A 13,614-nucleotide genomic window follows, 5' to 3' on the forward strand; every position below is an offset into this window, starting at 1 on the left:
ACATGCAGATATGTGTGTGTGTGCGTCTGCTATTCTCTGTGAGCAGGTTTCTGTATGTCATATATACACTTCCAGAATACTGAGTGATGTCTTGGAAGCAGCAATAACAGGGGCCTTCCTAGTGAGCTATGTTTGTGGTGTAGTGGTGACTAACAACATACGCCCTGATCACATGGATGTGCAAGATGCAGCAGTGCTCAACTTGCATCCTCCCCCTCTCCTGTCAGTGTGGCAGCAGCTCTTCATATTCATTCCCAAGCTCATTATTTCTCTCAGCTACCTAAACATTAATCAGTATCCAGCTAAACAGTAGCTAAGTATCTTTGTGGCATTAAATTATGCTAAATATTTTCACTGCAAAAAGAAGAAACCACACTAAACTTTCAAATCCAAGAAAACCCTCTTCTTCTGTTATTGCCAACCAGTCATGTTCTGAGGCTCTTGCTCTAAAGTGAGGAGATTTTACAGACTTACATGATGCCACAGAGGTCATGGCATCTGCTTAGTGCTTTGCTCACAGTGTTAACCCTGCTTGTCTCAGGATGAACATCTAGATGCTTGATCTGAACTCTTGACAAGCTGGAAACCAGCACATGGGCACAAATGGACCTACTGCTGTGTGCTGCTGCATTTGCCTAACTGCTGGTCCTGAGAGAGCCCGGAGGGAAATGTTGTGACTTCCATCACAAATTGATGACATGGTAATTTTTACTGAATAAGTTACTCATAAAGCAGGCTGTTTCCTGAATTTGAGTTGCACACAGCAATATTTATGATGTCATTGAAAATTGTGACATGATATTTCTCAACCATAATGGAGGTACTAAAAACATTCCAGTTATAAAGACTAGAGACTTCTTATATTTAGTTTTTAAAGAATGCTTATGTCCTTATGTCCAGATAAAAACCCCAGAGTAAAAAGAGCTAATTGTTTCTAATATTCCCAAGATTGAAAGGGTTTTCAGAAAACGACCTTTGTTAATCTCAGGGTCTAGAAAAATGTCCCCAGTCATTTATAACAAGTTGGCTACAATTTATTGCAGCATAACAGAAGCGTAATGGGGGAATCAAAATTCGACTTTGATAAAAAAATCTTTATTAAACATCAGGTTTGGCAAATATGCCACATTTTGGCTATGCCCTTTTCTGAATCTTCAGACTGAATCATATGAAGCGACTTAATTTACATTCTGACAGACACAGACATTACTCAGCCCCTTGACACCAGCAGCTCTGAAATGCAGTTAAGTTCTAGTGCATTTTTCATTAGCGCTGGCTCTCATAAATTCATGTCTTCAAGTATCAAACAGTGAGAGAGAGGGAGAAAGAGGTCAGATGAAAAGCATCAATTACAGTCTATTGTTTTCTTTAGGATATGTCCTTAAATATTAATTCTCATAGAATCTTGAAGCTCATTTTTCCTTCCTACAGTTAACATACTCCTCTATAAAGTGTAAATTTAAGCCTGATTATCCCAAGGGATTATCTGTCTTTTCCTTAAAAATCCTCTATAGTTTGTATATGTTGAATTAAATGGGAAATGCCACAAGGCAGAATTCTCACAAGCCCTGAGGAGATCTCTGCAGTTCACTCTTTACTATTAGAATAGACACAGTTGTGTCATTGGAGAGTAAGTGAAAATGACGTCTCCCTGTGAGTAAGGTTTTCACCAGCTGGATGAACCATGGTGTGATAAGCCAACAGTGTCACTGAAAATATGCTGTATCATGCTCAAGGAAGTTGGCTATAATTTAAATACTTGATTATATCCTTTGCTTAGAGGACAGAATATTTTGATGTGAGCAGGGTCAGTCATCAGCAAGTTTAACTCATGTCTCTGATATAATCAACGCATCTTATTTTAGATATTGGAAATTAAGACTAGAAATGTAAAAAGAAAATATTAAAATATTAAAGAGACCCAGAGTAGCAATATATTGTCAGTGGTACCCGGAGAAAGTTGTTGCTCTTTGCGTAGGCCACGTAAGTATTCACTGCTGACAGCACTGGGTTGCCAGTGTATGGTATCATAATGTGGAGGTATTTTCCTGCCTACTCTAAATCAAACAGAACAAGTGACTACAACTTTACTTCTCCACCTTCAAGGTGAGTGACTGAATTGTTGAGCTGCTAAGAGCAAGATGGTAACAGAGACACCTGTTTTGCTTTTAATTTCATTTCATCTGTCTTGTGAATCAAAACCCCAGCTGAAAGTATATCGAAAGTTTATTCTCATGTCCTAGATGGCAATACCGTTCTTCAAAACTGACCTGAATGCACTATCAAATACTTTCAGTGAATGATCCCTGGAACAGAGGTTCCTCCTTGATTTGACCTTATTTCAAGTGTGTGTTACAATCAAAGCAGAAAAAGGATTTTGTTAGCTAAGGTACAGGCGAGATACACATGATGTTGACACTTTCCAAAGTAGAAATACGATAGTACCAAATCTTTAAGAGATCCATTCAAGTGAAACTCTCTTGAATACTAAAGTTATTGGCAAATGTAGACAAAGAAGAAAATAATCACACCTGAGTGATACCTGGTCATTTTATGAGAGAATGATGGTCTTGGGACTTAGGAACTTTTACTCCATGAGTTATGGCATTTGCAAGCTTGCAAAATTGTGAGCTTCATGAAGACTTATAATGATTCCTAAGATATTTTCAGGTTTGAAAGGCTGGAACTGCAATATGCTGATCTGCAGAACTGTATTAGATTAAATTTTCAGCTGCTTTTATTATGAGTTCACATTTAGGTATTTCCTAGAAATTCAGAATATTTGTCACACCATTTCTTGCCTTAATACCCTCTACAATTTGAGCTAGTTATATACATAATTGTAGAGGGTGAGTTAGAGGGTGAGTAAGCTTGATAAAATGCTCCATGCTTTGATAAGCTGCTTCAGGCAAAATGTAAAACGCTGATTGAAAACTTTACAAGTTCAAGGATTTTTAGAAGATAGTATATTAAGACTCCAATGGGGGCTTTGTAGAAAACTGTATCAGATTTGAAAGAGCTAAATATGTTCTCAGATAATTCTCTGGTGCTATATAGATTAAACTTGATTATGCAAAAATGCTGTAAAGAGAAATACCCAAGATCTTCTCAAATGTCATTGTATGGACAAAGAACTAAACATTCCCATCTGCATGAAATAATATTCACCACAGTTACAGAAAAGACTATCTGACTTATAATTGTGAATGATTGTACTCATATACTTAAGAAAAAAAGAAAAACAAAGCATTTGATTTATTTAAGTAAAACCAGAGTAACATTAGATAGAAATTCTTTCTTTGAAAATTATTCTGTGAGAAAGATGGAAGTTAAAGTTTGTTGCAGGACACCTGTCTCTTAAGTAGGCATCTGTATGCATCCAGCTTAATTGTAATGAAAACAGTGATGTTGCAAGAAAACATAAGTCATGAAGATTTATGAAGTGTGTTGTGCAGACTGATAAACTGCAATGTCACAGAAACTGGAGCACTGAAGGAAACCAACTAGTGTAATACAGGATTGTGGAATAGTCTGTAATAACTGCAGTACAGTACAATCACTATGCATTTAAATTATAGCATGCATAGGACTTATTAGTTATTGCATTTACCAATGCATTGGCACTATTCCAAGTAATAGAAGATATTATTAGATTCCAAGAGTAAATGCTGAACAATAAAAAATACATGAATTATCTTAAAATAAACTAACAATAAAAACTAAATATATCTTTTGATGCATATATGTATATATATTAGCAATGATAGTTTTAAAGACATAATTTTAATGTTTCAGAATAAGTTTCTTTATTAATGAATGGAAAAATTCAAGGAAATGAAAGTATTTTCCTTGTACAAACATAACTGATGAAATCCACAGATATGCATATTACATTAAATATATTGGAGCATATATAACTGTAACTGTTGCAAATTCAGCTTCAGACCTGGTTTATTCTATGCATACTTCCTGTCAAATATGTGTGATAATCTCTGTTTTATGCCTGTTTTGAAGGAGGGCTTAAAAGTCTTGGGAGGAAGAGCTGCATTAAATTTATTCTCTTGATTTTGAATTGAGAGACTATGGAAAAATACCCATAAACTTCCACTGATCACCTTGATGTTGTACATCGTAGATAATTGAAAACCATTACTGGAGGTGTGGATGGTTCTTTTTCTTTTCAACTTAGTATTCATTAAAAACTCAAAAGAGAAGACATTAAAAAGAAAAACACAATAAATAAGCTTAAATTGCAGTAAGGGGTAAATAGGTTCATATTAGAAAAATGTTTTAAACTATGGGAATAGTTGACAATTAAAATGGGCTACCTGGGAGGCTGTGGAAGCTCTGTCACAAGCAATTTGTTAACATGGATTAGATAAAGGCAAACCAGTCTTGATAGATGTTTAATGTGACCCTGACTCAGAGCTTTTGAGTGGACTAGATGACCTCCTGATGTTCATCCCTGACCTACAATTCGTTATTAGTAAACCAAGAATTTTTCCTAACAGTATTTTCATTTTTCAACCTTTATTTACTGCTGAATTCCTTACAGCCTCATTGGTGTCACAAGAAACTCTTGTGTTTTATTATGTAAGCAAATTCTGACAGAAGAAACTTTGAAACTAATGTGTTCCAAATATGCCTTCAGTGTTTGGAAATGTTATGAGTCTTGTAGAAACTGGCTGCTGATCCCCCAGGTATTTTTATTCAGGTACCACATTACTATATAAAACATAACCAAAAATTAGACCAGCTTTTGCTCTGAAACATATGCACCCACAATGGGTTTTCAGTGGGAGTTACACATATTTAATCATAAGAAGATTTTGGTTTATAGATGGAAAATACTATTTATTGCTACTTAAAATTAAGTTTGGTAAATATTCTGGAATTTTAATGATACAGATTAAAAGAATTTAAATATATAATATTTAATATACCTTAGCAAAACAGAATGTCCAGATTAAACTTTATGCCTCTTTTGAATACTCACTCAGGCAAAGGGGTAATATCATTAATATTGGATTACACTTAGAGAATCATTCAATATTCTAACAATTTATCTGAAAGTGAACATTGGCCACATTTTCTTTGAAGGAAAACCTCAGCCCATGAGATACCTGACTTATTTATTTATTGATTATGAGAGATAACTGGGTAATGTTTTATCTATTGATTAGGAGGTAAGATCTATGATTACTGAAGACCATTTGGGTTTACTTTTCAATATTTATGAGCAATATCAAGAAATTGGAGATTTCAGAGATTTACCTTCAAATATTCTATATTATTTTTATGGAAAATATATCAAATGTAGTAAGTAGCTCCCTGTTCCAACATACCTTGACTGGTAGCGAGGCTTATTACAAGCAGTCACATCAGTGGTTATAGGTAATTCACCAAGAACATTATCTACGAATTTATGCCTATAAATCTCTGAGCAGATAATTTGCTCAGATATATTTATTGCTTTAGTTTATTGCCTAGTCTTTTACTTTTGAAGTCATTGCTTTTGTAGGTTGATTATGGAGGATCCCTAAATTTATGGTATTTGCAAAGTCATTAGTGATCAGTCACACAATCTTGCCACTTCTTCATATTAGATGAGTTTATAGACATCTCCAGAAAAAAAATACCTTTACAGGCAGAGCTCATTTCCAAGAAATATTTATGCATACCAGTTTGGAATTGGATTTCTGGAATTACTGATGTATCTAAAACTCTTTCTCATGAATCAAAAAGATAAGGAATGACCACCTCTATTATTTTCAGAATAGTTACCCCACGCTGGCTATAATTTGTAGGTAAGGCATTTTGGACTATTTAAAGTGGATTATCCTACTTGTGTTATTGTCTCATATGAAAATGACATTAAACTTGTAAACTCTTAGTCTTCCGTTAGTGATAATGAAGAAGCAACCAGTTAGCTACATTCCCTTTTCATGCTTTTAAGAGAGTGTTTTCCAGCTAGAGAGAACTCTTCTTTCTGAGATTCTGGCATTGCTAAATCCGATAACAATTATTGTACCTAGCAAAGCTAGGAAGCTTTTGAGCTGGAAAGCTGAGCAATGAGATGCTCTTATAGTTTTGTGAAGATGGAGATGACAGCTGTTCAGTTCTTTTCAGATCTCTAACACAGTAAAGTTCTGGAAATGACGTCATTTCTAGCTTTTAATTAATATTTTTTGATTAATGCTTATAAAATAACTCCATCTTTGCTTATCATTTTCTTTCGAAGTTTCATGATCACTTCTGGTTGAGTGCTCCAAGAAACCCTATGTTTTTTTAGAAACTTACCTTTTGACCTTTTTATATATGATGGAAAAAACTTCCTTTTGCTTCTGGTTAAAATCTCAGATAGGGATCACCAAAAATAGATTTTTGTGCATGTCAACTTTTAAACAATAGGAAGAAAACAAATGTTCATGTCATCATCAAATATAAAATATTTTCCATATTTTATATTTTCCAGCTTAGTGAGACTAAGACCGACAACAGCAAAAAACCTCAACATTAAAGTTGAAAATTGGGGTTGACATTCATGAACTCATGCAATTGTACCTTTGTTTCTTACTTTTCAATGGGGTGAACTAAGGAGAAAATGTCAACCTGAATTTTTACCAATAAATCTCAATCTCCATGGTTTTGTGGACTCAAGTCATTAATTGAATAGAATTTGTCTACGAGAATATCAGGGTAATCCATAACAACTTTTTTTACATAGCATTAAAAAAGGATGCTTTTTTTCTCTCTCTAGATTAGCAGATTGAATTACATTTTATGGACTATGAAGGATAAAATGTTCCAGAAAGAAGCCAAAAGTCTAAAACCATCTAAAAAATAACAAAGTTTTTTTCAGCATTTTAATGCTTCCCTGCTGCATGTTACATTTAATAACACTTACTTGCTAAGTTCTTGGCTACCTGTATGTCTGTCAAGATGAAAAATTGGAAGTTGAAGAAGTGGATAACATGACATGAATCCTAATATAATATTTTCTCCACAAAAAAAAAAAAAGAAAGAGTAAGCTTTTTCCTTTTTTCAAACTCTAAGGATGAAACTTCTCTAAGGTTCCTTATAGGGTAGATTGGTTTCTGAAAATGCCGTTGTGTAGTATAAAATCATGCAAGTCAGCATCTCACTCATATGGAGTTTGATCAAAGCCAGTGGGAACATTTAGATAAGTAATGGATGCACAACTTATCAGATACAATAATAGGGTTTATACATAGCATAAATTTCCCTTTTGTTTCAGCCGTTCTCGGCTGGCTGCAGTCACAGCTGTAGGCATTGCTGATGGATGTGAAGTGGGGTCTCTTTCTGAGCTCGATCGTGTCCTATCTTGGTTACATTTTGATAATGCATTGTACTTTTCTAGAAAACTGTGATTTCGGAGATATTTATTTGAAAATGTATATTTGAAATTTGAAAATATTTGAAATATATTTATAGTGAAAAATATTCAGAATATATTTGAAAATTTAGGAATTTTCAAGCTATGCTCGCTCACCTATGAATCAGTCTACTCTGAGTAGTGCAATGTTTCAGTTTACAGGCTGATATATACTAGAAGAGCAGTAGGTTTAAAGAGCCCTTCTCTCAGCCTTGACAACTGGCATGGATGGACCCTTAGAAGACTGAAAAGATAACAGTGAATAATAAGGTAATCATAGAGTCCTAAAAATAATAAGATTGGCAGAAACATCTGTAAGTCATCTAGTTTAACTCTTCATTCAAAGCAGATACAACTTAAAAGTTAGGTCATGATCTCACCTAGTCCAGTTTTGAAAATGTGCAAGGACTTCTTCCTCCCATCCTAGTTCTGTGTCCTTTTAGCTTTCGTCTTGAATGGACCACAAACATGAAATGTGAGGGCTGTAACCTAGCCTGAAATAGAACACACAAAAGATCACTCAAATCCCACGAACAAAACCCCACAAGTCTAAAAGAACATCATTAAAATAATAGGTATATAGTGTAAAGTTAAAATTCCTAGATAAATAATGTAAAATATATAAATATCATGTTCATAAACACAAGAAATACCCATTAGCTTGTATTCAGTATATCTAAACTATTGATGAGAGAGTATAAGGGATAGCAAAAGAAATGCATGAGTGGCCACCTCATTCTGCCACAGTCCATGAGAGCTCTGATTCTTTAGTCCTTACTCTTTCAGCCTTTCCAGAAGTTTAACAAATTTCTAAAAAACAGAAGCAGAAATGAAAATAAGACAGAGTCATGACAGAAGTGATTTTACATCCCTGCAAATTGAAAGTATCCCTACCTCATAAGAAAATTACCACCATTTGTGCTGGTACCGGAATGCTGAGTATCCAGTGCTCTCAGCACTCAGGTATGATGGCTGACCCTTAATTGTCTAATTCAAGGGAACAGATCTGTCTTCCCCATCACAGAAGAGAGTCCAAGCACCTGATTACTGAGTATCACCTTAAGGAGCAGATTCACTTGGTGTAATAGTTGTCTGTACCAAAGTAAACTTTAAATTGTCTCTTGCCTCGGGGTGTATTGTTATGAGTAGTAGTCTTTTGTTCACCTTGGTCAGTGTCTGTAGCAGTCAATGTCTGTAGCATTAAGAAAGTAGGGAACTTTGTTATGCCCTAAAAAAAAAGTGGTGTATTCAAATATGTAAAGATTGTTGCTTGTTGTTGAAAAATATCCAAAATACATTTATCATTACTACATGGGTATAAAATTACTTGGTCTAGCTAATACCTAAGCTATGAAAAAAAGAAGATGCAACTTTCTTTCAAATAGCTAAGCTATGAAAAAAAAGGGAATGCACCCTTCTTTCAAATAGCAAAACTGAGGAATATGTTACAGGTTGAAATACATGAAAACAAAGCTGTCATTACTAAGGAATCCTGAGTGAAAAACAACAGGAAGTAATAAAATGTGCTTTAAAATATGTTGGAATACCACCAAATTACCAAATCAAGGAGAGCAGTTATTCACAATCAAATTAATGGGTTTTGGATTTCTGCTGTTTTACTTCTGTATGAGTTCATTGAGTTGTAAATAGGGGTTATGTGTTCCAAATGTTGCCAGCTGTAGAACTGAATTATCATTCATGTCTTCTTATGAAAAGAAAAATAAACTCAGGATTTAGAAGTGATGATGTAATATATATTCAGAAAAAATTCTGGTTGAAAAAAAATGAAATGTTTCATCTTCATGGTTTGGATTTTTTACCTCACCTAGATTTTGCAGCTTTACATTTTAGATTTCTGGTGTATGAATTTTCAGTCACTCTAGTCTTTGTGGAGTGCAATTCTTGAGGCAAGAATTCTGACCTGCTGCCCTTTATAAAGACTGAGATGCTTTTTTCTCAGTAAGTATTTGTCAAGGAAGACAATATTAAGGTAGATTTAAAAAAAAAAAAAGAAAAAGGCATTTATACAGGCACCTTATACATAATACTTTATTTTCAATTTTTCATTGTGCAATCTTGGTAAATAAAGCAAAAATCGATCCCTTAGGATCGATACACTAAGGCACTGAGGTTGTATCGTAGGATCTTGACATCTGTGCCTTGCACTGGCTTTCCCTGACAGTGTTTCCAGATGGTTTCCTGTATGATTGAAAGCAGTATTCAGTGTGAATGAACATCATGTCTGATATTTGAGGGAACTGCTTTTTCTTAACTTTAAGGGATGCGAGCTCCTTAACTTATGACCTGTGGCAAACCCTGAAAATACTAGAGCTATTAAAAAAATTAAAATATTTTAAAATGAGAACCAAACAAAAACACAGTTTCCCTTCCTTTACCATGGAGTATGGTCTTTAGAGGAATTCAAAGCCTGCTTGTCTGCTTTTCACATCAGAAAAAATTTCTTTTGGGAGACTGTTTTCTCTCTTCTCTAAAAATGAGGCTTTGATTTGTTAATGACAAAAGCTTGGTAACTGAAAAGATTCAGCAGAAAGGGTTTTGTGGTTTTCACGGATCTTCTGCATAAATGCTTTTCAATTTTAAATGTTCCTCTGGGTTTGTGACTGAATACTTCTCCTAGACCAAGAAGATTTAATGATCAAAATTATATTATTTTTATTTAGTGTGTGGTTTCTTCATGTCTTAAACCAGACTGTTTGTCCTCTCACTTTGCCTGAGGATACATCTTGCTATAGCTGTGTGATTAGATTTTAGATACATGCAGTTGAAAATAAACCCAATTACCTAAATAGATGGAAGGCAGAAGTAAATTGTGATTAGCACATAACTGTAAACCCAGAGATGCAGAAACCTGAAACACTAAATGTTTAATTTTGGTGAAGTAGCACCTAACCCTTAACAGTATTTTGAAGATGAGGTGTTTATTACCTTATTAGTCATATTCTCAGAAACACTAAGAATGCTTTAATACTTCGAAGTTTTAACAATTAAAAGGCGATAGAGATACCTCCATATTATCTATACGCAGACAGTCTAAGTATGTTTTGAGTATGGTGCATGGGTGTCATTTAAGAATATGCATAGGATATGCTGAACAAATCTAGATAGAGAGATAAAATTTACTGTTGTTTTGTAAACTGTGTAAGAAAGTGCTTTATAAAGACATACAAACCTATCAAATATTATTCTATTAAATATTAAAATATGTGCGTTACATGGTGGCCATAACCTGTGTAATGTTATAGTTTTTCTAGAGTACTCTAACAGTAACAACCCAATCATTGCAGAAGCCAGCTGATGCATTCAGCAGTTTTACATACAATTATGTCTGAAGCTGTAGTTTTCATTTTCATTGAAGAAGGGCAATTTTTTTTTCAGAAATCACACATTTCATGGGACAACATTAAATTTCCTAAACAGATTACTTTAATGGCCTGTGTCAATGAAACTGGCTGTATAAGACACTTGGTATGTTTCAGAGCCAGCTGAAAAGATAAAAATGCTTTTTAGCTTGTTGGAGCTGTGCTTTCTCACAACTATTTTCTCTCTGTAAGTAGTAAAACTAACATTCATCATTCAGGAATCAGTAAACTAAAGTGAAAATTGTGGTATTAGTGTAGAAAAGGAGGACATTTTTGAAAACAGGAATTTAATATTCCTGTTTGCTAGTTTTTAAACCATTAAAATTCAGTTTTTCACATTTTGCCTATAATTATCTGTAATGGAAAAATGTAAATTTATTCTTATTTATATTTTTATCTCCTCAAAGAAATAGTCAACTGTTGTTGAGACTTTTCCTATCTAATAACTTTGCTGGTCAGTCTGAGATGGATAGAGATCATTGAACTTCTGTAATTTGCACATGACTAGATGGGCAGGTGAATAACAAAGATAAACACCTGAACATAAGGGAAGGCTGATGTTACAGAGAGATGGCATAACTGTGGGAAAAGTCTCAAAGGGACCTTGTAACTTCTTAGGCACCAAAGATGATCATAAGACAAAAACTGTGGGAAATCAGATTTCAGTTTTTCTTGTGCCCACATAAAAGTTCATTATAGAAAGCTAAGATTCTTTAGCATCTGCCCTCTGGAACAGGGACTTAATTTTGCATCAAAAGATACAAGACTTGCAAAAAATGTGCAAATTAACAATGTCATTTTTGTAGAAATGCACATCTTTGAAATGTTTCTTGTATTTTTCTCTTTCTTCTAAACGATTTCAGCTCCCTGTGGCACTGTGGGCAAAGAGCTTGCCCTTCATATAAGATCATTGATTTATATAAGAGGAAAAGGAAAAGAATACATGAATTTAGAAGATAGAGTTAGTGTGATCTCTCTAGAGATATTTCCCAGAAGTTCCTGTTTTCTCTTTTTGTTTGCATGCATCTGTCTTAATGCTCAGCTGAGCAAATCTAAGAGGGCATCTGGGTCCACCAGTAGATCTCCTATCTACATTAATTGATTGCTTGGTCATTAATATCGTCTGAATCATTTTCTCTGTGTACAGTGAAAGACCTTAACAGAAAATAAAACTAAGAGTATTACTCATATATTACCTGTGAATCTTATGCAATTAAAATTATTTAGCTCTAACTTGGCAATGTAGCTCATAATAAAAATTAAGGCTTCATAATCTTTTTTTAATGCAACAAATATACTTTATACCTAAACCCAAAAATATACCAAATAGTGAATAAATAACCTCTGAATCAACTCTCCACGGGTTCTTCTGTGAAAGCTGAAAATAGTGTATTTTCAGGTAATGTAAAAATTAGAAAACAAGGACTTGAACGGTCTCTTTAAAATTTTTAAAAAATTACTGCAGAAGAAAAAACATTCTTCTTGACAAAAAAATGCTGCCTACAAAGTAAGTAAGTGTCAAAGTCAACAAAACACAGGGGGTTTCAGGGAGTTGTGTTGGTGACTGCCGTAATAAAATGTGGGATTGACATAAATGCCTTTTTAAAAATATGATTTCAAAATTTAGTCATAGGAGAACAAAGACCAGAACCCCCTGTCAGTGACTTTCACAGTCAAACCAAATTAAAATATATGTCCTCCTGCTAGTCATTTCGTTTGCTTCCTTTGGCAGTCTTAATGAAGTATTACCTCGAGTAAAACCAAAGAAATCCATATTTTCTATTTAAAATTCAGGGTGGTTCTACTGACAGTCATAAAACATTGATACTAATATAAAGTGAACTGGGTGTTAAATATGTGACAATATAAGAGTACAGCACTTATTATCACTATCTTTGCATGCTTTACTTTTCATTTCACTTTCATGTTATATAAAATGCCACTGTCATATATAGGCTCTTATCAGAATTCCTTGTCTTGATGAGGGTTGATAGTTAATGGTTCTTTTCTCCCCTTTGAAAGGAAGAAGGACATTCTCATGCTAATTGACTTTCTAAAGGTGCACTGCAATGCTCGGTGAAGCAGTTGTGTTTGATTCAGTAGGCTGGAACTGCAAAATAATTTCAGCTAACAGCCAGAAGAGTCAAATGCCTGGAAAAATGAGGTAGCAGTGAATACCTCCAAACAAGAGTGTCAGCCATTTTACTACCAGAAATTAACTGTGGAAACAGAACTGAAGGGCCTGTTGTGTTCCTTAGGGATAAAATGATTGTGCAAATAGAAAATACTCAAAGCATGAGTATTATTTCTCCTTCTATTACTTCTCTCCAAGCATTAACATAAACAATTTTCTCTCTATGATCTTCTTGCTGTTCTTAATCCTTTTCAAATACAGATTTTTTAAGAAATACTCATATTTTCTTTCTCATGAACATGGTGCTTAACATGTATTTACTTCTTTCCACCAGAAGTGCATTCAACATGGATACCTTCATACTCTAATTTAAGTTATTTATTCATTAAAATAAGCAGGAATAGAGGTCAAAAGAGCTAAACTGCAACATGGAATACACTGTAAGAATCATCTCTGTCTTTGATTTCCAGCAGTGATGAAGGCATTCTCCAATGAAATAGAAAAAAGAAGACCTCAAGGTGTCTCTTGCTTCTTAGATACAATAGCTCTTCAAGTTAGTCTAGCTCAGGAGAGACTATTAATACAGTTATTTCTGTGTAAATGAATCTCCTTTCTCTTCCTTCTAAATTTTCTCTAAACATTTTTTGAGTTCTTGAATTCCTTTTTTATCTTTTTTTTTTTATATTCATTTTTGTTTTTCTGTC

The 13,614-nt window shown here is 34.1% G+C and overlaps 1 protein-coding gene across 3 annotated transcripts in view; it reads left to right on the forward strand.

The window, feature by feature from the left end:
• Positions 1–13,614, forward strand: part of ADGRA1 (adhesion G protein-coupled receptor A1) — a 263,876-nt gene that overhangs the window by 236,605 nt on the left and 13,657 nt on the right. The gene's annotated exons all lie outside the window — the stretch shown is intronic.

The sequence above is a fragment of the Lepidothrix coronata genome, unplaced genomic scaffold, assembly GCF_001604755.1.
Source record: "Lepidothrix coronata isolate B3197 unplaced genomic scaffold, Lepidothrix_coronata-1.0 Scaffold8, whole genome shotgun sequence".
Lineage (NCBI taxonomy): Eukaryota > Metazoa > Chordata > Aves > Passeriformes > Pipridae > Lepidothrix > Lepidothrix coronata.